This window comes from Crinia signifera, chromosome 1 (genome assembly GCF_055691185.1).
Source record: "Crinia signifera chromosome 1, ASM5569118v1, whole genome shotgun sequence".
Classification (NCBI taxonomy): domain Eukaryota; kingdom Metazoa; phylum Chordata; class Amphibia; order Anura; family Myobatrachidae; genus Crinia; species Crinia signifera.
In genome coordinates, this window is record NC_139217.1 from 421,517,726 (window position 1) to 421,542,996 (window position 25,271).

The window sequence follows — 25,271 nt, forward strand, 5'->3', positions numbered from 1 at the left end:
ATCAGGTGGCCCGCACCACCTGCTAGCGCTGTGGCCCACCTAGGGATCAAGTGGCCTGCACCACCTGCTAGCACTCTGGCCTGCCTAGGGATCAAGTGCCCATCGCCACCTGCTAGCGCTCTGGCCCATCTAGGGATCAAGTGGCCCGCGCCACCTGCTAGCACTCTAGGCCACCTAGGCATCAAGTGGCCCATGCCACCTGCTAGCACTCTGGCCCACCAAGGAATCAGGTGCCCAGCACCACCTGCTAGCACTCTGGCCGGCTAGGGATTAAGTGGCCCGTGCCACCTGCTAGCACTCTGGCCCACCTAGGGATCAAGTGGCCCGCGCCACATGCTAGCACTCTCGCACACCTAGGGATCAGGTGGCCCACACCACCTGCTAGCGCTGTGGCCTGCCTAGGGATCAAGTGGCCCGTGCCACCTGCTTGAGCTCTGGCCCGCCTAGGGATCAATTCGCTTGTGCCACCTGCTAGTGCTAGGGATCAAGTGGCCTGTGTTACCTGCTAGCACTCTCGCCCACCTAGGGATCAAGTGGCCCATGCCACCTGCTAGCGCTATGGCCCGCCTAGGGATCAGGTGCCCCTCACCACCTGCTAGCGCTCTGGCCCACCTAGGGATCAAGTGGCCCACGCCACCTGCTAGCACTCCCGCACACCTAGGGATCAGGTGGCCCGCACCACCTGCTAGCGCTGTGGCCCACCTAGGGATCAAGTGGCTCGCACCACCTGCTAGCACTCTGGCCTGCCTAGGGATCAGGTGCCCATCGCCACCTGCTAGCGCTCTGGCCCATCTAGGGATCAAGTGGCCCGCGCCACATGCTAGCACTCTAGGCCACCTAGGCATCAAGTGGCCCATGCCACCTGCTAGAGCTATGGCCCGCCTAGGGATCAGGTGCCCAGCACCACCTGCTAGCACTCTGGCCCACCTAGGGATCAAGTGGCCTGTGCCACCTGCTAGCACTCTGGCCCACCTAGGGATCAAGTGGCCCGCGCCACATGCTAGCACTCTCGCACACCTAGGGATCAGGTGGCCCGCACCACCTGCTAGCGCTGTGGCCCACCTAGGGATCAAGTGGCCCATGCCACCTGCTAGAGCTCTGGCCCGCCTAGGGATCAATTCGCTCGTGCCACCTGCTAGTGCTAGGGATCAAGTGGCCTGTGTCACCTGCTAGCACTCTCGCCCACCTAGGGATCAAGTGGCCCATGCCACCTGCTAGCGCTATGGCCCGCCTAGGGATCAGGTGCCCTTCACCACCTGCTAGTGCTCTGGCCCACCTAGGGATCAAGTGGCCCGCGCCACCTGCTAGCACTCCTGCACACCTAGGGATCAGGTGGCCCGCACCACCTGCTAGCGCTGTGGCCCACCTAGGGATCAAGTGGCTCGCACCACTTCCTAGCACTCTGGCCTGCCTAGGGATCAGGTGCCCATCGCCACCTGCTAGCGCTCTGGCCCATCTAGGGATCAAGTGGCCCGCGCCACATGCTAGCACTCTAGGCCACCTAGGCATCAAGTGGCCCATGCCACCTGCTAGCACTCTGGCCCACCAAGGAATCAGGTGCCCAGCACCACCTGCTAGCACTCTGGCCCGCCTAGGGATTAAGTGGCCCGTGCCACCTGCTAGCACTCTGGCCCACCTAGGGATCAAGTGGCCCGCACCACATGCTAGCACTCTCGCACACCTAGGGATCAGGTGGCCCGCACCACCTGCTAGCGCTGTGGCCCGCCTAGGGATCAAGTGGCCCGTGCCACCTGCTAGAGCTCTGGCCCGCCTAGGGATCAATTCGCTCGTGCCACCTGCTAGTGCTAGGGATCTAGTGGCCTGTGTCACCTGCTAGCACTCTCGCCCACCTAGGGATCAAGTGCCCCATGCCACCTGCTAGCGCTATGGCCCGCCTAGGGATCAGGTGCCCCTCACCACCTGCTAGCGCTCTGGCCCACCTAGGGAGTAAGTGGCCCGCGAGACCTGCTAGCACTCCCGCACACCTAGGGATCAGGTGGCCCGCACCACCTGCTAGCGCTGTGGCCCACCTAGGGATCAAATGGCTCACACCACCTGCTAGCACTCTGGCCTGCCTAGGGATCAGGTGCCCCTTGCCACCTGCTAGCGCTCTGGCCCATCTAGGGATCAAGTGGCCCGTGCCACATGCTAGCACTCTAGGCCACCTAGGCATCAAGTGGCCCATGCCACCTGCTAGCACTCTGGCCCACCAAGGAATCAGGTGCCCAGCACCACCTGCTAGCACTCTGGCCCGCCTAGGGATCAAGTGGCCCGTGCCACCTGCTAGCACTCTGGCCCACCTAGGGATCAAGTGGCCCGTGCCACATGCTAGCACTCTCGCACACCTAGGGATCAGGTGGCCCGCACCACCTGCTAGCGCTGTGGCCCGCCTAGGGATCAATTCGCTCGTGCCACCTGCTAGTGCTAGGGATCAAGTGGCCTGCGTCACCTGCTAGCACTCTCGCCCACCTAGGGATCAAGTGGCCCATGCCACCTGCTAGCGCTATGGCATGCCTAGGGATCAGGTGCCCCTCACCAGCTGCTAGCGCTCTGGCCCACCTAGGGATCAAGTGGCTCGCACCACCTGCTAGCACTCTGGCCTGCCTAGGGATCAGGTGCACATCGCCACCTGCTAGCGCTCTGGCCCATCTAGGGATCAAGTGGCCCGTGCCACATGCTAGCACTCTAGGCCACCTAGGCATCAAGTGGCACATGCCACCTGCTAGCACTCTGGCCCACCAAGAAATCAGGTGCCCAGCACCACCTGCTAGCACTCTGGCCTGCCTAGGGATCAAGTGGCCCATGCCACCTGCTAGCGCTATGGCCCGCCTAGGGATCAGGTGCCCCTCACCACCTGCTAGCGCTCTGGCCCACCTAGGGATCAAGTGGCCCGCGCCACCTGCTAGCACTTCCGCACACCTAGGGATCAGGTGGCCCGCACCACCTGCTAGCGCTGTGGCCCACCTAGGGATCAAGTGGCCCGTGCCACCTGCTAGAGCTCTGGCCCACCTAGGGATCAAGTCGCTCCTGCCACCTGCTAGCGCTAGGGATCAAGTGGCCTGTGTTACCTGCTAGCACTCTCGCCCACCTAGGGATCAAGTGGCCCATGCCACCTGCTAGCGCTATGGCCCGCCTAGGGATCAGGTGCCCAGCACCACCTGCAAGCACTCTGGCCCGCCTAGGGATCAAGTGGCCCGTGCCACCTGCTAGCACTCTGGCCCACCTAGGGATCAAGTGGCCCGCGCCACATGCTAGCACTCTCGCACGCCTAGGGATCAGGTGGCCCGCACCACCTGCTAGCGCTGTGGCCCGCCTAGGGATCAAGTAGCCCATGCCACCTGCTAGAGCTCTGGCCCGCCTAGGGATCAATTCGCTTGTGCCACCTGCTAGTGCTAGGGATCAAATGGCCTGCGTCACCTGCTAGCACTCTCGCCCACCTAGGGATCAAGTGGCCCATGCCACCTGCTAGCGCTATGGCCCGCCTAGGGATCAGGTGCCCCTCACCACCTGCTAGCGCTCTGGCCCACCTAGGGATCAAGTGGCCCGCGCCACCTGCTAGCACTTCCGCACACCTAGGGATCAGGTGGCCCGCACCACCTGCTAGCGCTAGGGATCAAGTGGCCTGTGTCACCTGCTAGCACTCTCGCCCACCTAGGGATCAAGTGGCCCATGCCACCTGCTAGCGCTATGTCCCGCCTAGGGATCAGGTGCCCTTCACCACCTGCTAGCGCTCTGGCCCACCTAGGGATCAAGTGGCCCGCGCCACCTGCTAGCACTCCTGCACACCTAGGGATCAGGTGGCCCGCACCACCTGCTAGCGCTGTGGCCCACCTAGGGATCAAGTGGCCCGCACCACCTGCTAGCACTCTGGCCTTCCTAGGGATCAAGTGCCCATCGCCACCTGCTAGCGCTCTGGCCCATCTAGGGATCAAGTGGCCCGCGCCACATGCTAGCACTCTAGGCCACCTAGGCATCAAGTGGCCCATGCCACCTGCTAGCACTCTGGCCCACCAAGGAATCAGGTGCCCAGCACCACCTGCTAGCACTCTGGCCGGCTAGGGATTAAGTGGCCCGTGCCACCTGCTAGCACTCTGGCCCACCTAGGGATCAAGTGGCCCGCGCCACATGCTAGCACTCTCGCACACCTAGGGATCAGGTGGCCCACACCACCTGCTAGCGCTGTGGCCTGCCTAGGGATCAAGTGGCCCGTGCCACCTGCTAGAGCTCTGGCCCGCCTAGGGATCAATTCGCTCGTGCCACCTGCTAGTGCTAGGGATCAAGTGGCCTGTGTTACCTGCTAGCACTCTCGCCCACCTAGGGATCAAGTGGCCCATGCCACCTGCTAGCGCTATGGCCCGCCTAGGGATCAGGTGCCCCTCACCACCTGCTAGCGCTCTGGCCCACCTAGGGATCAAGTGGCCCACGCCACCTGCTAGCACTCCCGCACACCTAGGGATCAGGTGGCCCGCACCACCTGCTAGCGCTGTGGCCCACCTAGGGATCAAGTGGCTCGCACCACCTGCTAGCACTCTGGCCTGCCTAGGGATCAGGTGCCCATCGCCACCTGCTAGCGCTCTGGCCCATCTAGGGATCAAGTGGCCCGCGCCACATGCTAGCACTCTAGGCCACCTAGGCATCAAGTGGCCCATGCCACCTGCTAGAGCTATGGCCCGCCTAGGGATCAGGTGCCCAGCACCACCTGCTAGCACTCTGGCCCACCTAGGGATCAAGTGGCCTGTGCCACCTGCTAGCACTCTGGCCCACCTAGGGATCAAGTGGCCAGCGCCACATGCTAGCACTCTCGCACACCTAGGGATCAGGTGGCCCGCACCACCTGCTAGCGCTGTGGCCCACCTAGGGATCAAATGGCCCATGCCACCTGCTAGAGCTCTGGCCCGCCTAGGGATCAATTCGCTCGTGCCACCTGCTAGTGCTAGGGATCAAGTGGCCTGTGTCACCTGCTAGCACTCTCGCCCACCTAGGGATCAAGTGGCCCATGCCACCTGCTAGCGCTATGGCCCGCCTAGGGATCAGGTGCCCTTCACCACCTGCTAGCGCTCTGGCCCACCTAGGGATCAAGTGGCCCGCGCCACCTGCTAGCACTCCTGCACACCTAGGGATCAGGTGGCCCGCACCACCTGCTAGCGCTGTGGCCCACCTAGGGATCAAGTGGCTCGCACCACTTCCTAGCACTCTGGCCTGCCTAGGGATCAGGTGCCCATCGCCACCTGCTAGCGCTCTGGCCCATCTAGGGATCAAGTGGCCCGCGCCACATGCTAGCACTCTAGGCCACCTAGGGATCAAGTGGCCCATGCCACCTGCTAGCACTCTGGCCCACCAAGGAATCAGGTGCCCAGCACCACCTGCTAGCACTCTGGCCCGCCTAGGGATTAAGTGGCCTGTGCCACCTGCTAGCACTCTGGCCCACCTAGGGATCAAGTGGCCCGCACCACATGCTAGCACTCTCGCACACCTAGGGATCAGGTGGCCCGCACCACCTGCTAGCGCTGTGGCCCGCCTAGGGATCAAGTGGCCCGTGCCACCTGCTAGAGCTCTGGCCCGCCTAGGGATCAATTCGCTCGTGCCACCTGCTAGTGCTAGAGATCTAGTGGCCTGTGTCACCTGCTAGCACTCTCGCCCACCTAGGGATCAAGTGCCCCATGCCACCTGCTAGCGCTATGGCCCGCCTAGGGATCAGGTGCCCCTCACCACCTGCTAGCGCTCTGGCCCACCTAGGGATCAAGTGGCCCGCGAGACCTGCTAGCACTCCCGCACACCTAGGGATCAGGTGGCCCGCACCACCTGCTAGCGCTGTGGCCCACCTAGGGATCAAATGGCTCACACCACCTGCTAGCACTCTGGCCTGCCTAGGGATCAGGTGCCCCTCGCCACCTGCTAGCGCTCTGGCCCATCTAGGGATCAAGTGGCCCGTGCCACATGCTAGCACTCTAGGCCACCTAGGCATCAAGTGGCCCATGCCACCTGCTAGCACTCTGGCCCACCAAGGAATCAGGTGCCCAGCACCACCTGCTAGCACTCTGGCCCGCCTAGGGATCAAGTGGCCCGTGCCACCTGCTAGCACTCTGGCCCACCTAGGGATCAAGTGGCCCGTGCCACATGCTAGCACTCTCGCACACCTAGGGATCAGGTGGCCCGCACCACCTGCTAGCGCTGTGGCCCGCCTAGGGATCAAGTGGCCCATGCCACCTGCTAGAGCTCTGGCCCGCCTAGGGATCAATTCGCTCGTGCCACCTGCTAGTGCTAGGTATCAAGTGGCCTGCGTCACCTGCTAGCACTCTCGCCCACCTAGGGATCAAGTGGCCCATGCCACCTGCTAGCGCTATGGCATGCCTAGGGATCAGGTGCCCCTCACCACCTGCTAGCGCTCTGGCCCACCTAGGGATCAAGTGGCTCGCACCACCTGCTAGCACTCTGGCCTGCCTAGGGATCAGGTGCCCATCGCCACCTGCTAGCGCTCTGGCCCATCTAGGGATCAAGTGGCCCGTGCCACATGCTAGCACTCTAGGCCACCTAGGCATCAAGTGGCCCATGCCACCTGCTAGCACTCTGGCCCACCAAGGAATCAGGTGCCCAGCACCACCTGCTAGCACTCTGGCCTGCCTAGGGATCAAGTGGCCCATGCCACCTGCTAGCGCTATGGCCCGCCTAGGGATCAGGTGCCCCTCACTACCTGCTAGCGCTCTGGCCCACCTAGGGATCAAGTGGCCCGCGCCACCTGCTAGCACTTCCGCACACCTAGGGATCAGGTGGCCCGCACCACCTGCTAGCGCTGTGGCCCACCTAGGGATCAAGTGGCCCGTGCCACCTGCTAGAGCTCTGGCCCACCTAGGGATCCAGTCGCTCCTGCCACCTGCTAGCGCTAGGGATCAAGTGGCCTGTGTCACCTGCTAGCACTCTCGCCCACCTAGGGATCAAGTGGCCCATGCCACCTGCTAGCGCTATGGCCCGCCTAGGGATCAGGTGCCCAGCACCACCTGCAAGCACTCTGGCCCGCCTAGGGATCAAGTGGCCCATGCCACCTGCTAGCGCTATGGCCCGCCTAGGGATCAGGTGCCCAGTACCACCTGCAAGCACTCTGGCCCGCCTAGGGATCAAGTGGCCCGTGCCACCTGCTAGCACTCTGGCCCACCTAGGGATCAAGTGGCCCGCGCCACATGCTAGCACTCTCGCACACCTAGGGATCAGGTGGCCCGCACCACCTGCTAGCGCTGTGGCCCGCCTAGGGATCAAGTAGCCCATGCCACCTGCTAGAGCTCTGGCCCGCCTAGGGATCAATTCGCTCGTGCCACCTGCTAGTGCTAGGGATCAAATAGCCTGCGTCACCTGCTAGCACTCTCGCCCACCTAGGGATCAAGTAGCCCATGCCACCTGCTAGCGCTATGGCCCCCCTAGGGATCAGGTGCCCCTCACCACCTGCTAGCGCTCTGACCCACCTAGGGATCAAGTGGCCCGCGCCACCTGCTAGCACTCCCGCACACCTAGGGATCAGGTGGCCCGCACCACCTGCTAACGCTGTGGCCCACCTAGGGATCAATTGGCTCGCACCACCTGCTAGCACTCTGGCCTGCCTAGGGATCAGGTGCCCATCGCCACCTGCTAGCGCTCTGGCCCATCTAGGGATCAAGTGGCCTGCGCCACATGCTAGCACTCTAGGCCACCTTGGCATTAAGTGGCCCATGCCACCTGCTAGCACTCTGGCCCACCAAGGAATCAGGTGCCCAGCACCACCTGCTAGCACTCTGGCCCTCCTAGGGATTAAGTGGCCCGTGCCACCTGCTAGCACTCTGGCCCACCTAGGGATCAAGTGGCCCGCACCACCTGCTAGCCCTGTGGCCCGCCTAGGGATCAAGTGGCCCATGCCACCTGCTAGAGCTCTGGCCCGCCTAGGGATCAATTCGCTCGTGCCACCTGCTAGTGCTAGGGATCAAGTGGCCTGTGTCACCTGCTAGCACTCTCGCCCACCTAGGGATCAAGTGGCCCATGCCACCTGCTAGCGCTATGGCCCGCCTAGGGATCAGGTGCCCTTCACCACCTGCTAGCGCTCTGGCCCACCTAGGGATCAAGTGGCCCGCGCCACCTGCTAGCACTCCTGCACACCTAGGGATCAGGTGGCCCGCACCACCTGCTAGCGCTGTGGCCCACCTAGGGATCAAGTGGCCTGCACCACCTGCTAGCACTCTGGCCTGCCTAGGGATCAAGTGCCCATCGCCACCTGCTAGCGCTCTGGCCCATCTAGGGATCAAGTGGCCCGCGCCACCTGCTAGCACTCTAGGCCACCTAGGCATCAAGTGGCCCATGCCACCTGCTAGCACTCTGGCCCACCAAGGAATCAGGTGCCCAGCACCACCTGCTAGCACTCTGGCCGGCTAGGGATTAAGTGGCCCGTGCCACCTGCTAGCACTCTGGCCCACCTAGGGATCAAGTGGCCCGCGCCACATGCTAGCACTCTCGCACACCTAGGGATCAGGTGGCCCACACCACCTGCTAGCGCTGTGGCCTGCCTAGGGATCAAGTGGCCCGTGCCACCTGCTTGAGCTCTGGCCCGCCTAGGGATCAATTCGCTTGTGCCACCTGCTAGTGCTAGGGATCAAGTGGCCTGTGTTACCTGCTAGCACTCTCGCCCACCTAGGGATCAAGTGGCCCATGCCACCTGCTAGCGCTATGGCCCGCCTAGGGATCAGGTGCCCCTCACCACCTGCTAGCGCTCTGGCCCACCTAGGGATCAAGTGGCCCACGCCACCTGCTAGCACTCCCGCACACCTAGGGATCAGGTGGCCCGCACCACCTGCTAGCGCTGTGGCCCACCTAGGGATCAAGTGGCTTGCACCACCTGCTAGCACTCTGGCCTGCCTAGGGATCAGGTGCCCATCGCCACCTGCTAGCGCTCTGGCCCATCTAGGGATCAAGTGGCCCGCGCCACATGCTAGCACTCTAGGCCACCTAGGCATCAAGTGGCCCATGCCACCTGCTAGAGCTATGGCCCGCCTAGGGATCAGGTGCCCAGCACCACCTGCTAGCACTCTGGCCCACCTAGGGATCAAGTGGCCTGTGCCACCTGCTAGCACTCTGGCCCACCTAGGGATCAAGTGGCCCGCGCCACATGCTAGCACTCTCGCACACCTAGGGATCAGGTGGCCCGCACCACCTGCTAGCGCTGTGGCCCACCTAGGGATCAAGTGGCCCATGCCACCTGCTAGAGCTCTGGCCCGCCTAGGGATCAATTCGCTCGTGCCACCTGCTAGTGCTAGGGATCAAGTGGCCTGTGTCACCTGCTAGCACTCTCGCCCACCTAGGGATCAAGTGGCCCATGCCACCTGCTAGCGCTATGGCCCGCCTAGGGATCAGGTGCCCTTCACCACCTGCTAGTGCTCTGGCCCACCTAGGGATCAAGTGGCCCGCGCCACCTGCTAGCACTCCTGCACACCTAGGGATCAGGTGGCCCGCACCACCTGCTAGCGCTGTGGCCCACCTAGGGATCAAGTGGCTCGCACCACTTCCTAGCACTCTGGCCTGCCTAGGGATCAGGTGCCCATCGCCACCTGCTAGCGCTCTGGCCCATCTAGGGATCAAGTGGCCCGCGCCACATGCTAGCACTCTAGGCCACCTAGGCATCAAGTGGCCCATGCCACCTGCTAGCACTCTGGCCCACCAAGGAATCAGGTGCCCAGCACCACCTGCTAGCACTCTGGCCCGCCTAGGGATTAAGTGGCCCGTGCCACCTGCTAGCACTCTGGCCCACCTAGGGATCAAGTGGCCCGCACCACATGCTAGTACTCTCGCACACCTAGGGATCAGGTGGCCCGCACCACCTGCTAGCGCTGTGGCCCGCCTAGGGATCAAGTGGCCCGTGCCACCTGCTAGAGCTCTGGCCCGCCTAGGGATCAATTCGCTCGTGCCACCTGCTAGTGCTAGGGATCTAGTGGCCTGTGTCACCTGCTAGCACTCTCGCCCACCTAGGGATCAAGTGCCCCATGCCACCTGCTAGCGCTATGGCCCGCCTAGGGATCAGGTGCCCCTCACCACCTGCTAGCGCTCTGGCCCACCTAGGGAGTAAGTGGCCCGCGAGACCTGCTAGCACTCCCGCACACCTAGGGATCAGGTGGCCCGCACCACCTGCTAGCGCTGTGGCCCACCTAGGGATCAAATGGCTCACACCACCTGCTAGCACTCTGGCCTGCCTAGGGATCAGGTGCCCCTTGCCACCTGCTAGCGCTCTGGCCCATCTAGGGATCAAGTGGCCCGTGCCACATGCTAGCACTCTAGGCCACCTAGGCATCAAGTGGCCCATGCCACCTGCTAGCACTCTGGCCCACCAAGGAATCAGGTGCCCAGCACCACCTGCTAGCACTCTGGCCCGCCTAGGGATCAAGTGGCCCGTGCCACCTGCTAGCACTCTGGCCCACCTAGGGATCAAGTGGCCCGTGCCACATGCTAGCACTCTCGCACACCTAGGGATCAGGTGGCCCGCACCACCTGCTAGCGCTGTGGCCCGCCTAGGGATCAATTCGCTCGTGCCACCTGCTAGTGCTAGGGATCAAGTGGCCTGCGTCACCTGCTAGCACTCTCGCCCACCTAGGGATCAAGTGGCCCATGCCACCTGCTAGCGCTATGGCATGCCTAGGGATCAGGTGCCCCTCACCAGCTGCTAGCGCTCTGGCCCACCTAGGGATCAAGTGGCTCGCACCACCTGCTAGCACTCTGGCCTGCCTAGGGATCAGGTGCACATCGCCACCTGCTAGCGCTCTGGCCCATCTAGGGATCAAGTGGCCCGTGCCACATGCTAGCACTCTAGGCCACCTAGGCATCAAGTGGCACATGCCACCTGCTAGCACTCTGGCCCACCAAGGAATCAGGTGCCCAGCACCACCTGCTAGCACTCTGGCCTGCCTAGGGATCAAGTGGCCCATGCCACCTGCTAGCGCTATGGCCCGCCTAGGGATCAGGTGCCCCTCACCACCTGCTAGCGCTCTGGCCCACCTAGGGATCAAGTGGCCCGCGCCACCTGCTAGCACTTTCGCACACCTAGGGATCAGGTGGCCCGCACCACCTGCTAGCGCTGTGGCCCACCTAGGGATCAAGTGGCCCGTGCCACCTGCTAGAGCTCTGGCCCACCTAGGGATCAAGTCGCTCCTGCCACCTGCTAGCGCTAGGGATCAAGTGGCCTGTGTTACCTGCTAGCACTCTCGCCCACCTAGGGATCAAGTGGCCCATGCCACCTGCTAGCGCTATGGCCCGCCTAGGGATCAGGTGCCCAGCACCACCTGCAAGCACTCTGGCCCGCCTAGGGATCAAGTGGCCCGTGCCACCTGCTAGCACTCTGGCCCACCTAGGGATCAAGTGGCCCGCGCCACATGCTAGCACTCTCGCACACCTAGGGATCAGGTGGCCCGCACCACCTGCTAGCGCTGTGGCCCGCCTAGGGATCAAGTAGCCCATGCCACCTGCTAGAGCTCTGGCCCGCCTAGGGATCAATTCGCTCGTGCCACCTGCTAGTGCTAGGGATCAAATGGCCTGCGTCACCTGCTAGCACTCTCGCCCACCTAGGGATCAAGTGGCCCATGCCACCTGCTAGCGCTATGGCCCGCCTAGGGATCAGGTGCCCCTCACCACCTGCTAGCGCTCTGGCCCACCTAGGGATCAAGTGGCCCGCGCCACCTGCTAGCACTTCCGCACACCTAGGGATCAGGTGGCCCGCACCACCTGCTAGCGCTAGGGATCAAGTGGCCTGTGTCACCTGCTAGCACTCTCGCCCACCTAGGGATCAAGTGGCCCATGCCACCTGCTAGCGCTATGGCCCGCCTAGGGATCAGGTGCCCTTCACCACCTGCTAGCGCTCTGGCCCACCTAGGGATCAAGTGGCCCGCGCCACCTGCTAGCACTCCTGCACACCTAGGGATCAGGTGGCCCGCACCACCTGCTAGCGCTGTGGCCCACCTAGGGATCAAGTGGCCCGCACCACCTGCTAGCACTCTGGCCTGCCTAGGGATCAAGTGCCCATCGCCACCTGCTAGCGCTCTGGCCCATCTAGGGATCAAGTGGCCCGCGCCACATGCTAGCACTCTAGGCCACCTAGGCATCAAGTGGCCCATGCCACCTGCTAGCACTCTGGCCCACCAAGGAATCAGGTGCCCAGCACCACCTGCTAGCACTCTGGCCGGCTAGGGATTAAGTGGCCCGTGCCACCTGCTAGCACTCTGGCCCACCTAGGGATCAAGTGGCCCGCGCCACATGCTAGCACTCTCGCACACCTAGGGATCAGGTGGCCCACACCACCTGCTAGCGCTGTGGCCTGCCTAGGGATCAAGTGGCCCGTGCCACCTGCTAGAGCTCTGGCCCGCCTAGGGATCAATTCGCTCGTGCCACCTGCTAGTGCTAGGGATCAAGTGGCCTGTGTTACCTGCTAGCACTCTCGCCCACCTAGGGATCAAGTGGCCCATGCCACCTGCTAGCGCTATGGCCCGCCTAGGGATCAGGTGCCCCTCACCACCTGCTAGCGCTCTGGCCCACCTAGGGATCAAGTGGCCCACGCCACCTGCTAGCACTCCCGCACACCTAGGGATCAGGTGGCCCGCACCACCTGCTAGCGCTGTGGCCCACCTAGGGATCAAGTGGCTCGCACCACCTGCTAGCACTCTGGCCTGCCTAGGGATCAGGTGCCCATCGCCACCTGCTAGCGCTCTGGCCCATCTAGGGATCAAGTGGCCCGCGCCACATGCTAGCACTCTAGGCCACCTAGGCATCAAGTGGCCCATGCCACCTGCTAGAGCTATGGCCCGCCTAGGGATCAGGTGCCCAGCACCACCTGCTAGCACTCTGGCCCACCTAGGGATCAAGTGGCCTGTGCCACCTGCTAGCACTCTGGCCCACCTAGGGATCAAGTGGCCAGCGCCACATGCTAGCACTCTCGCACACCTAGGGATCAGGTGGCCCGCACCACCTGCTAGCGCTGTGGCCCACCTAGGGATCAAATGGCCCATGCCACCTGCTAGAGCTCTTGCCCGCCTAGGGATCAATTCGCTCGTGCCACCTGCTAGTGCTAGGGATCAAGTGGCCTGTGTCACCTGCTAGCACTCTCGCCCACCTAGGGATCAAGTGGCCCATGCCACCTGCTAGCGCTATGGCCCGCCTAGGGATCAGGTGCCCTTCACCACCTGCTAGCGCTCTGGCCCACCTAGGGATCAAGTGGCCCGCGCCACCTGCTAGCACTCCTGCACACCTAGGGATCAGGTGGCCCGCACCCCCTGCTAGCGCTGTGGCCCACCTAGGGATCAAGTGACTCGCACCACTTCCTAGCACTCTGGCCTGCCTAGGGATCAGGTGCCCATCGCCACCTGCTAGCGCTCTGGCCCATCTAGGGATCAAGTGGCCCGCGCCACATGCTAGCACTCTAGGCCACCTAGGGATCAAGTGGCCCATGCCACCTGCTAGCTCTCTGGCCCACCAAGGAATCAGGTGCCCAGCACCACCTGCTAGCACTCTGGCCCGCCTAGGGATTAAGTGGCCTGTGCCACCTGCTAGCACTCTGGCCCACCTAGGGATCAAGTGGCCCGCACCACATGCTAGCACTCTCGCACACCTAGGGATCAGGTGGCCCGCACCACCTGCTAGCGCTGTGGCCCGCCTAGGGATCAAGTGGCCCGTGCCACCTGCTAGAGCTCTGGCCCGCCTAGGGATCAATTCGCTCGTGCCACCTGCTAGTGCTAGGGATCAAGTGGCCTGTGTTACCTGCTAGCACTCTCGCCCACCTAGGGATCAAGTGGCCCATGCCACCTGCTAGCGCTATGGCCCGCCTAGGGATCAGGTGCCCCTCACCACCTGCTAGCGCTCTGGCCCACCTAGGGATCAAGTGGCCCACGCCACCTGCTAGCACTCCCGCACACCTAGGGATCAGGTGGCCCGCACCACCTGCTAGCGCTGTGGCCCACCTAGGGATCAAGTGGCTCGCACCACCTGCTAGCACTCTGGCCTGCCTAGGGATCAGGTGCCCATCGCCACCTGCTAGCGCTCTGGCCCATCTAGGGATCAAGTGGCCCGCGCCACATGCTAGCACTCTAGGCCACCTAGGCATCAAGTGGCCCATGCCACCTGCTAGAGCTATGGCCCGCCTAGGGATCAGGTGCCCAGCACCACCTGCTAGCACTCTGGCCCACCTAGGGATCAAGTGGCCTGTGCCACCTGCTAGCACTCTGGCCCACCTAGGGATCAAGTGGCCAGCGCCACATGCTAGCACTCTCGCACACCTAGGGATCAGGTGGCCCGCACCACCTGCTAGCGCTGTGGCCCACCTAGGGATCAAATGGCCCATGCCACCTGCTAGAGCTCTGGCCCGCCTAGGGATCAATTCGCTCGTGCCACCTGCTAGTGCTAGGGATCAAGTGGCCTGTGTCACCTGCTAGCACTCTCGCCCACCTAGGGATCAAGTGGCCCATGCCACCTGCTAGCGCTATGGCCCGCCTAGGGATCAGGTGCCCTTCACCACCTGCTAGCGCTCTGGCCCACCTAGGGATCAAGTGGCCCGCGCCACCTGCTAGCACTCCTGCACACCTAGGGATCAGGTGGCCCGCACCACCTGCTAGCGCTGTGGCCCACCTAGGGATCAAGTGACTCGCACCACTTCCTAGCACTCTGGCCTGCCTAGGGATCAGGTGCCCATCGCCACCTGCTAGCGCTCTGGCCCATCTAGGGATCAAGTGGCCCGCGCCACATGCTAGCACTCTAGGCCACCTAGGGATCAAGTGGCCCATGCCACCTGCTAGCTCTCTGGCCCACCAAGGAATCAGGTGCCCAGCACCACCTGCTAGCACTCTGGCCCGCCTAGGGATTAAGTGGCCTGTGCCACCTGCTAGCACTCTGGCCCACCTAGGGATCAAGTGGCCCGCACCACATGCTAGCACTCTCGCACACCTAGGGATCAGGTGGCCCGCACCACCTGCTAGCGCTGTGGCCCGCCTAGGGATCAAGTGGCCCGTGCCACCTGCTAGAGCTCTGGCCCGCCTAGGGATCAATTCGCTCGTGCCACCTGCTAGTGCTAGAGATCTAGTGGCCTGTGTCACCTGCTAGCACTCTCGCCCACCTAGGGATCAAGTGCCCCATGCCACCTGCTAGCGCTATGGCCCGCCTAGGGATCAGGTGCCCCTCACCACCTGCTAGCGCTCTGGCCCACCTAGGGATCAAGTGGCCCGCGAGACCTGCTAGCACTCCCGCACACCTAGGGATCAGGTGGCCCGCACCACCTGCTAGCGCTGTGGCCCACCTAGGGATCAAATGGCTCACACCACCTGCTAGCACTCTGGCCTGCCTAGGGATCAGGTGCCCCTCGCCACCTGCTAGCGCTCTGGCCCATCTAGGGATCAAGTGGCCCGTGCCACATGCTAGCACTCTAGGCCACCTAGGCATCAAGTGGCCCATGCCACCTGCTAGCACTCTGGCCCACCAAGGAATCAGGTGCCCAGCACCACCTGCTAGCACTCTGGCCCGCCTAGGGATCAAGTGGCCCGTGCCACCTGCTAGCACTCTGGCCCACCTAGGGATCAAGTGGCCCGTGCCACATGCTAGCACTCTCGCACACCTAGGGATCAGGTGGCCCGCACCACCTGCTAGCGCTGTGGCCCGCCTAGGGATCAAGTGGCCCATGCCACCTGCTAGAGCTCTGGCCCGCCTAGGGATCAATTCGCTCGTGCCACCTGCTAGTGCTAGGTATCAAGTGGCCTGCGTCACCTGCTAGCACTCTCGCCCACCTAGGGATCAAGTGGCCCATGCCACCTGCTAGCGCTATGGCATGCCTAGGGATCAGGTGCCCCTCACCACCTGCTAGCGCTCTGGCCCACCTAGGGATCAAGTGGCTCGCACCACCTGCTAGCACTCTGGCCTGCCTAGGGATCAGGTGCCCATCGCCACCTGCTAGCGCTCTGGCCCATCTAGGGATCAAGTGGCCCGTGCCACATGCTAGCACTCTAGGCCACCTAGGCATCAAGTGGCCCATGCCACCTGCTAGCACTCTGGCCCACCAAGGAATCAGGTGCCCAGCACCACCTGCTAGCACTCTGGCCTGCCTAGGGATCAAGTGGCCCATGCCACCTGCTAGCGCTATGGCCCGCCTAGGGATCAGGTGCCCCTCACTACCTGCTAGCGCTCTGGCCCACCTAGGGATCAAGTGGCCCGCGCCACCTGCTAGCACTTCCGCACACCTAGGGATCAGGTGGCCCGCACCACCTGCTAGCGCTGTGGCCCACCTAGGGATCAAGTGGCCCGTGCCACCTGCTAGAGCTCTGGCCCACCTAGGGATCAAGTCGCTCCTGCCACCTGCTAGCGCTAGGGATCAAGTGGCCTGTGTCACCTGCTAGCACTCTCGCCCACCTAGGGATCAAGTGGCCCATGCCACCTGCTAGCGCTATGGCCCGCCTAGGGATCAGATGCCCAGCACCACCTGCAAGCACTCTGGCCCGCCTAGGGATCAAGTGGCCCATGCCACCTGCTAGCGCTATGGCCCGCCTAGGGATCAGGTGCCCAGTACCACCTGCAAGCACTCTGGCCCGCCTAGGGATCAAGTGGCCCGTGCCACCTGCTAGCACTCTGGCCCACCTAGGGATCAAGTGGCCCGCGCCACATGCTAGCACTCTCGCACACCTAGGGATCAGGTGGCCCGCACCACCTGCTAGCGCTGTGGCCCGCCTAGGGATCAAGTAGCCCATGCCACCTGCTAGAGCTCTGGCCCGCCTAGGGATCAATTCGCTCGTGCCACCTGCTAGTGCTAGGGATCAAATAGCCTGCGTCACCTGCTAGCACTCTCGCCCAACTAGGGATCAAGTGGCCCATGCCACCTGCTAGCGCTATGGCCCGCCTAGGGATCAGGTGCCCCTCACCACCTGCTAGCGCTCTGACCCACCTAGGGATCAAGTGGCCCGCGCCACCTGCTAGCACTCCCGCACACCTAGGGATCAGGTGGCCCGCACCACCTGCTAACGCTGTGGCCCACCTAGGGATCAATTGGCTCGCACCACCTGCTAGCACTCTGGCCTGCCTAGGGATCAGGTGCCCATCGCCACCTGCTAGCGCTCTGGCCCATCTAGGGATCAAGTGGCCTGCGCCACATGCTAGCACTCTAGGCCACCTAGGCATCAAGTGGCCCATGCCACCTGCTAGCACTCTGGCCCACCAAGGAATCAGGTGCCCAGCACCACCTGCTAGCACTCTGGCCGGCTAGGGATTAAGTGGCCCGTGCCACCTGCTAGCACTCTGGCCCACCTAGGGATCAAGTGGCCCGCGCCACATGCTAGCACTCTCGCACACCTAGGGATCAGGTGGCCCACACCACCTGCTAGCGCTGTGGCCTGCCTAGGGATCAAGTGGCCCGTGCCACCTGCTAGAGCTCTGGCCCGCCTAGGGATCAATTCGCTCGTGCCACCTGCTAGTGCTAGGGATCAAGGTGCCTGTGTTACCTGCTAGCACTCTCGCCCACCTAGGGATCAAGTGGCCCATGCCACCTGCTAGCGCTATGGCCCGCCTAGGGATCAGGTGCCCCTCACCACCTGCTAGCGCTCTGGCCCACCTAGGGATCAAGTGGCCCACGCCACCTGCTAGCACTCCCGCACACCTAGGGATCAGGTGGCCCGCACCACCTGCTAGCGCTGTGGCCCACCTAGGGATCAAGTGGCTCGCACCACCTGCTAGCACTCTGGCCTGCCTAGGGATCAGGTGCCCATCGCCACCTGCTAGCGCTCTGGCCCATCTAGGGATCAAGTGGCCCGCGCCACATGCTAGCACTCTAGGCCACCTAGGCATCAAGTGGCCCATGCCACCTGCTAGCGCTCGCCTAGGAATCAGGTGCCCAGCACCACCTGCTATCACTCTGGCCCACCTAGGGATCAAGTGGCCTGTTCCACCTGCTAGCACTCTGGCCCACCTAGGGATCAAGTGGCCCGCGCCACATGCTAGCACTCTCGCACACCTAGGGATCAGGTGGCCCGCACCACCTGCTAGCGCTGTGGCCCGCCTAGGGATCAAGTGGCCCATGCCACGTGCTAGAGCTCTGGCCCGCCCAGGGATCAATTCGCTCGTGCCACCTGCTAGTGCTAGGGATCAAGTGGCCTGTGTCACCTGCTAGCACTCTCGCCCACCTAGGGATCAAGTGGCCCATGCCACCTGCTAGCGCTATGGCCCGCCTAGGGATCAGGTGCCCTTCACCACCTGCTAGCGCTCTGGCCCACCTAGGGATCAAGTGGCCCGCGCCACCTGCTTGCACTCCTGCACACCTAGGGATCAGGTGGCCCGCACCACCTGCTAGCGCTGTGGCCCACCTAGGGATCAAGTGGCCCACACCACCTGCTAGCACTCTGGCCTGCCTAGGGATAAGGTGCCCATCGCCACCTGCTAGCGCTCTGGCCCATCTAGGGATCAAGTGGCCCGCGCCACATGCTAGCACTCTAGGCCACCTAGGCATCAAGTTGCCCATGCCACCTGCTAGCACTCTGGCCCACCAAGGAATCAGGTGCCCAGCACCACCTGCTAGCACTCTGGCCCGCCTAGGGATCAAGTGGCCCGTGCCACCTGCTAGCACTCTGGCCCACCTAGGGATCAAGTGGCCCGCGCCACATGCTAGCACTCTCGCACACCTAGGGATCAGGTGGCCCGCACCACCTGCTAGCGCTGTGGCCCACCTAGGGATCAAGTGGCTCGCACCACCTGCTAGCACTCTGGCCTGCCTAGGGATCAGGTACCCATCGCCACCTGCTAGTGCTAGGGATCAAGTGGCCTGTGTTACCTGCTAGCACTCTCACCCACCTAGGGATCAAGTGGCCCATGCCACCTGCTAGCGCTATGGCCCGCCTAGGGAGCAGGTGCCCCTCACCACCTGCTAGCGCTCTGGCCCACCTAGGGATCAAGTGGCCCGCGCCACCTGCTAGCACTCCCGCACACCTAGGGATCAGGTGGCCCGCACCACCTGCTAGCGCTGTGGCCCACCTACGGATCAAGTGGCCCGTGCCACCTGCTAGAGCTCTGGCCCACCTAGGGATCAAGTCGCTCCTGCCACCTGCTAGCGCTAGCGATCAAGTGGCCTGTGTCACCTGCTAGCACTCTTGCCCACCTAGGGATCAAGTGGCCCATGCCACCTGCTAGTGCTATGGCCCGCCTAGGGATCAGGTGCCCAGCACCACCTGCTAGCACTCTGGCCCACCTAGGGATCAAGTGGCCCGTGCCACCTGCTAGCACTCTGGCCCACCCAGGGATCAAGTGGCCCGCGCCACATGCTAGCACTCTCACACACCTAGGGATCAGGTGGCCCGCACCACCTGCTAGCGCTGTGGCCCGCCTAGGGATCAAGTGGCCCATGACACCTGCTAGAGCTCTGGCCCGCCTAGGGATCAATTCGCTCGTGCCACCTGCTAGTGCTAGGGATCAAGTGGCCTGTGTCACCTGCTAGCACTCTCGCCCACCTAGGGATCAAGTGGCCCATGCCACCTGCTAGCGCTATGGCCCACCTAGGGATCAGGTGCCCTTCACCACCTGCTAGCGCTCTGGCCCACCTAGGGATCAAGTGGCCCGCGCCACCTGCTAGAGCTCTGGCCCACCTAGGGATCAAGTCGCTCCTGCCACCTGCTAGCGCTAGCCATCAAGTGGCCTGTGTCACCTGCTAGCACTCTTGCCCACCTAGGGATCAAGTGGCCCATGCCACCTGCTAGCGCTATGGCCCGCCTAGGGATCAGGTGCCCAGCACCACCTGCTAGCACTCTGGCCCACCTAGGGATCAAGTGGCCCGTGCCACCTGCTAGAGCTCTGGCCCACCTAGGGATCAAGTCGCTCCTGCCACCTGCTAGCGCTAGCGATCAAGTGGCCTGTGTCACCTGCTAGCACTCTTGCCCACCTAGGGATCAAGTGGCCCATGCCACCTGCTAGCGCTATGGCCCGCCTAGGGATCAGGTGCCCAGCACCACCTGCTAGCACTCTGGCCCACCTAGGGATCAAGTGGCCCGTGCCACCTGCTAGCACTCTGGCCCACCCAGGGATCAAGTGGCCCGCGCCACATGCTAGCACTCTCGCACACCTAGGGATCAGGTGGCCCGCACCACCTGCTAGCGCTGTGGCCCGCCTAGGGATCAAGTGGCCCATGACACCTGCTAGAGCTCTGGCCCGCCTAGGGATCAATTCGCTCGTGCCACCTGCTAGTGCTAGGGATCAAGTGGCCTGTGTCACCTGCTAGCACTCTCGCCCACCTAGGGATCAAGTGGCCCATGCTACCTGCTAGCGCTATGGCCCGCCTAGGGATCAGGTGCCCTTCACCACCTGCTAGCGCTCTGGCCCACCTAGGTATCAAGTGGCCTGCGCCACCTGCTAGCACTCCTGCACACCTAGGGATCAGGTGGCCCGCACCACCTGCTAGCGCTGTGGCCCACCTAGGGATCAAGAGGCCCGCACCACCTGCTAGCACTCTGGCCTGCCTAGCGATCAGGTGCCCATCGCCACCTGCTAGCGCTCTGGCCCAACTAGGGATCAAGTGGCCCGCGCCACATGCTAGCACTCTAGGCCACCTAGGCATCAAGTGGCCCATGCCACCTGCTAGCACTCTGGCCCACCAAGGAATCAGGTGCCCAGCACCACCTGCTAGCACTCTGGCCGGCTAGGGATTAAGTGGCCCGTGCCACCTGCTAGCACTCTGGCCCACCTAGGGATCAAGTGGCCCGCGCCACATGCTAGCACTCTCGCACACCTAGGGATCAGGTGGCCCACACCACCTGCTAGCGCTGTGGCCCGCCTAGGGATCAAGTGGCCCGTGCCACCTGCTAGAGCTCTGGCCCGCCTAGGGATCAATTCGCTCGTGCCACCTGCTAGTGCTAGGGATCAAGTGGCCTGTGTTACCTGCTAGCACTCTCGCCCACCTAGGGATCAAGTGGTCCATGCCACCTGCTAGCGCTATGGCCCGCCTAGGGATCAGGTGCCCCTCACCACCTGCTAGCGCTCTGGCCCACCTAGGGATCAAGTGGCCCGTGCCACCTGCTAGAGCTCTGGCCCACCTAGGGATCAAGTCGCTCCTGCCACCTGCTAGCGCTAGCGATCAAGTGGCCTGTGTCACCTGCTAGCATTCTTGCCCACCTAGGGATCAAGTGGCCCATGCCACCTGCTAGCGCTATGGCCCGCCTAGGGATCAGGTGCCCAGCACCACCTGCTAGCACTCTGGCCCACCTAGGGATCAAGTGGCCCGTGCCACCTGCTAGCACTCTGGCCCACCCAGGGATCAAGTGGCCCGCGCCACATGCTAGCACTCTCGCACACCTAGGGATCAGGTGGCCCGCACCACCTGCTAGCGCTGTGGCCCGCCTAGGGATCACGTGGCCCATGACACCTGCTAGAGCTCTGGCCCGCCTAGGGATCAATTCGCTCGTGCCACCTGCTAGTGCTAGGGATCAAGTGGCCTGTGTCACCTGCTAGCACTCTCGCCCACCTAGGGATCAAGTGGCCCATGCCACCTGCTAGCGCTATGGCCCGCCTAGGGATCAGGTGCCCTTCACCACCTGCTAGCGCTCTGGCCCACCTAGGGATCAAGTGGCCCGCGCCACCTGCTAGCACTCCTGCACACCTAGGGATCAGGTGGCCCGCACCACCTGCTAGCGCTGTGGCCCACCTAGGGATCAAGAGGCCCGCACCACCTGCTAGCACTCTGGCCTGCCTAGCGATCAGGTGCCCATCGCCACCTGCTAGCGCTCTGGCCCATCTAGGGATCAAGTGGCCCGCGCCACATGCTAGCACTCTAGGCCACCTAGGCATCAAGTGGCCCATGCCACCTGCTAGCACTCTGGCCCACCAAGGAATCAGGTGCCCAGCACCACCTGCTAGCACTCTGGCCGGCTAGGGATTAAGTGGCCCGTGCCACCTGCTAGCACTCTGGCCCACCTAGGGATCAAGTGGCCCGCGCCACATGCTAGCACTCTCGCACACCTAGGGATCAGGTGGCCCACAAAACCTGCTAGCGCTGTGGCCCGCCTAGGGATCAAGTGGCCCGTGCCACCTGCTAGAGCTCTGGCCCACCTAGGGATCAATTCGCTCGTGCCACCTGCTAGTGCTAGGGATCAAGTGGCCTGTGTTACCTGCTAGCACTCTCGCCCACCTAGGGATCAAGTGGTCCATGCCACCTGCTAGCGCTATGGCCCGCCTAGGGATCAGGTGCCCTTTACCACCTGCTAGCGCTCTGGCCCACCTAGGGATCAAGTGGCCCGCGCCACCTGCTAGCACCCCCGCACACCTAGGGATCAGGTGGCCCGCACCACCTGCTAGCGCTGTGGCCCACCTAGGGATCAAGTGGCCCGTGCCACCTGCTAGAGCTCTGGCCCACCTAGGGATCAAGTCGCTCCTGCCACCTGCTAGCGCTAGGGATCAAGTGGCCTGTGTCACCCTCTAGCACTCTTGCCCACCTAGGGATCAAGTGGCCCATGCCACTTGCTAGCGCTATGGCCCGCCTAGGGATCAGGTGCACAGCACCACCTGCTAGCACTCTGGCCCGCCTAGGGATCAAGTGGCCCGTGCCACCTGCTAGCACTCTGGCCCACCTAGCATGCTAGCACTCTCGCACACCTAGGGATCAGGTGGCCCGCATTACCTGCTAGCGCTGTGGCCCGCCTAGGGATCAAGTGGCCCGTGCCACCTGCTAGAGCTCTGGCCCGCCTAGGGATCAATTCGCTCGTGCCACCTGCTAGTGCTAGGGATCAAGTGGCCTGTGTTTTTTTTTTTTTATTCATTAATTTTTATTTTCAAATCCATTTCGTACAAAAGACAGTCCTTTACACAAACATAATACATAATACAATTAAAATTACAATACAGTTTCAGGTCACCATTTTATATAGTATCGACATTTATACTTCATATCAGTTCTATTTCATCTAAATAGTAGAATATCCCATTCAGAACAGTGTAGTCGGCCGAAATCTGTTCGACCATTTTTATAATGATATATATTTATAATAGTTAGATTCTTGCTATAATGATATTATTTATATCTAAATTACAACCATTTGTGCCTATCTACATTTATATCACAATTCAATGCTCTATTATTATATGTGTTTTTAGTGATATCAAAGCACTCATAAAAAAATATAAAAATAATGTAACATCCACCCCTTCCCTTCTACCCTCCCTCCTCCCCTCCCTTCTTAAATTGAATCCAGTTATTAAAGTGTCTTATTAATATTGCATAGTAATATATTTATATATCTTAACACATTGTATTAATTTCATTACATTATATTCGTCCTTTGTGACTTCCCCCCCCCCCCCCCCCATATCAGCTAGTTGTGTTTATATATATTAGTGCTCTATATTCCTCAAAAAAAAAACCTTTTTGTTACTTAAGATCTATCATATATCATTTTTCACTATTTTCATATATCCACCCGGCTACACTGATCTGGACCCAGATCCTCCTCCATTTCATTTATTCTATACATGCTGGAATCGCACCATCTATCCCATTTACTGTGGAATTTAGCCATTGTGTTTCTTATATAAAACATGTGTTTCTCATGTTTAATCACATCTTTTACTAAAGCTCTCCATTTTGCTATTTCTGGTTGCGCTGTCGAGAACCAAGTACGTGCTATCATCACTTTTGCTAAAGTGATCAGACTTATAATATATGGATATAACTGTGATGAGCTACCTCCCTCAATACCTAATCCAAATAGACATATCCTGGGACCCAGCCGGGCAATATTGGGCACTGTGGTCCTGACGTCGCTCCACACCTCTTCCCAGAATAACTGAATTTTAAAACATCCCCATATTAGGTGCCAAAAGTCCGCCCCTTCTTCTGCACACTTAGGGCATCTTGTATTATCCCTTAGACCTGCTCTATGTAACATCATCGGAGTACGATATACTCTATGCAGAGTGAAGAAATGCACTTGTTGGTATCTAACACATGATGTAGCATTTCTTAGTAACCCCATTACTTTTTTCCAATTTTCTGTTGTTAATGGTCCTATATCGTTTTCCCATTTGGTTTTGAGTTGGTCTAATAATTGAGGATTTTGGTTTGCATTAATGTTCGCATATAGTTGTGCAACCTGTCCTTTCTTATTCATTTTACGCAGCAGCATCTTGACAGGTGATACGGAGATTTCCAGAGTTTGCCCTCCAAATTGTCTCTCTATGGCATGCCTCAATTGCAAATAGCTATAAAAATTACTATTTGGTATTTCAAATTCATTCTGCAAGTAGTTAAATGATTTAAATTGGCCATTATTATATAGTTGTCCTATCTCTAGTACGCCTTTTTTTTGCCAAATATTATTCATGGATAGCTTATCTAGTTCTGGGTATTTTTTATTATACCATATGGGGGACTCTGCCTCTAGTCCTGTCCATTCGAACAGTGTATGCACATATCTCCATACCAATGCCAATTGGCGAAATGTTGGAGCAATTCCCCTTAGAGAGTGACCCGACAACAAAAAGTATATTGGATCAAGTGGCCTGTGTTACCTGCTAGCACTCTCGCCCACCTAGGGATCAAGTGGCCCATGCCCCCTGCTAGCGCTATGGCCCGCCTAGGGATCAGGAGCCCCTCACCACCTGCTAGCACTCTGGCCCGCCTAGGGATCAAGTGGCCCGTGCCACCTGCTAGCACTCTGGCCCACCTAGGGATCAAGTGGCCCGCACCACATGCTAGCACTCTCGCACACCTAGGGATCAGGTGGCCCGCACCACCTGCTAGCGCTGTGGCCCGCCTAGGGATCAAGTGGCCCATGCCACCTGCTAGAGCTCTGGCCCGCCTAGGGATCAATTCGCTCGTGCCACCTACTAGTGCTAGGGATCAAGTGGCCTGTGTCACCTGCTAGCACTCTCGCCCACCTAGGGATCAAGTGGCCCATGCCAACTGCTAGCGCTATGGCCCGCCTAGGGATCAGCTGCCCCTCACCACCTGCTAGCGCTCTGGCCCACCTAGGGATCAAGTGGCCCGCGCCACCTGCTAGCACTCCCGCACACCTGGGGATCAGGTGGCCCGCACCACCTGCTAGCGCTGTGGCCCACCTAGGGATCAAGTGGCTCGCACCACCTGCTAGCACTCTGGCCTGCCTAGGGAACAGGTGCCCATCGCCACCTTCTAGCGCTCTGGCCCATCTAGGGATCAAGTGGCCAGCGCCACATGCTAGCACTCTAGGCTACCTAGGCATCAAGTGGCCCATGCCACCTGCTAGCACTCTGGCCCACCAAGGAATCAGGTGCCCAGCACCACCTGCTAGCACTCTGGCCCTCCT